The following is a 1,072-nucleotide window of genomic DNA, read 5'->3' as shown; positions in this document are numbered from 1 at the left end:
TTGACTAGCTGTCGCACAGTGCAGACGCGCCGACCCGTCGCACCGCATTTCGAGCGCAATTTCAGTGGTTTTTCAGTTCAGAAAATTACAGAGAGTGTTTGGTTGTGTTGCAGGAGTCAAACTGAATGATTTGATGCATAAAGTTTAATTAAACTCCCATTAGTTTGCCGGGAAACATCGATTATTCCGATCTAGAAAGAGACAGAGACAGACGATCCGCGTTATGTTAAATATTTCAAGGTTCCCGATTCCACAAAATTATAAAAAGTATACGGCTGTGTAGCGGGGATCAAAACGAGTAATTTCATGTATAAAGTTTAATTAAACTCCCAATAGCTTGCCGGGAAACATCGATTCTTCCGATCTAGAAAGAGACAGAGACAGACGATCCGCGTTATGTTAAATATTTCAAGGTTCCCGATTCCACAAAATTATAAAAAGTATACGGCTGTGTAGCGGGGATCAAAACGAGTAATTTCATGTATAAAGTTTAATTAAACTCCCAATAGTTTGCCGGGAAACATCGATTCTTCCGATCTAGAAAGAGACAGAGACAGACGATCCGCGTTATGTTAAATATTTCATGGTTCCCGATTCCACAAAATTATAAAAAGTATACGGCTGTGTAGCGGGGATCAAAACGAGTAATTTCATGTATAAAGTTTAATTAAACTCCCAATAGTTTGCCGGGAAACATCGATTCTTCCGATCTAGAAAGAGACAGAGACAGACGATCCGCGTTATGTTAAATATTTCAAGGTTCCCGATTCCACAAAATTATAAAAAGTATACGGCTGTGTAGCGGGGATCAAAACGAGTAATTTCATGTATAAAGTTTAATTAATCTCGCAATAGTTTGCCGGGAAACATCGATTATTCCGATCTAGAAAGAGACAGAGATAGTCGATTCGCGTTATGTTAAATATTTCAAGGTTCCCGATTCCACAAAATTATAAAAAGTATACGGCTGTGTAGCGGGGATCAAAACGAGTAATTTCATGTATAAAGTTTAATTAATCTCCCAATAGTTTGCCGGGAAACATCGATTATTCCGATCTAGAAAGAGACAGAG

Source organism: Megalopta genalis, unplaced genomic scaffold (genome assembly GCF_051020955.1).
Source record: "Megalopta genalis isolate 19385.01 unplaced genomic scaffold, iyMegGena1_principal scaffold0260, whole genome shotgun sequence".
In the NCBI taxonomy this organism is placed as follows: domain Eukaryota; kingdom Metazoa; phylum Arthropoda; class Insecta; order Hymenoptera; family Halictidae; genus Megalopta; species Megalopta genalis.
The sequence above is the reverse complement of the archived record's forward strand: the minus strand, read 5'-3'. Positions refer to the sequence as shown.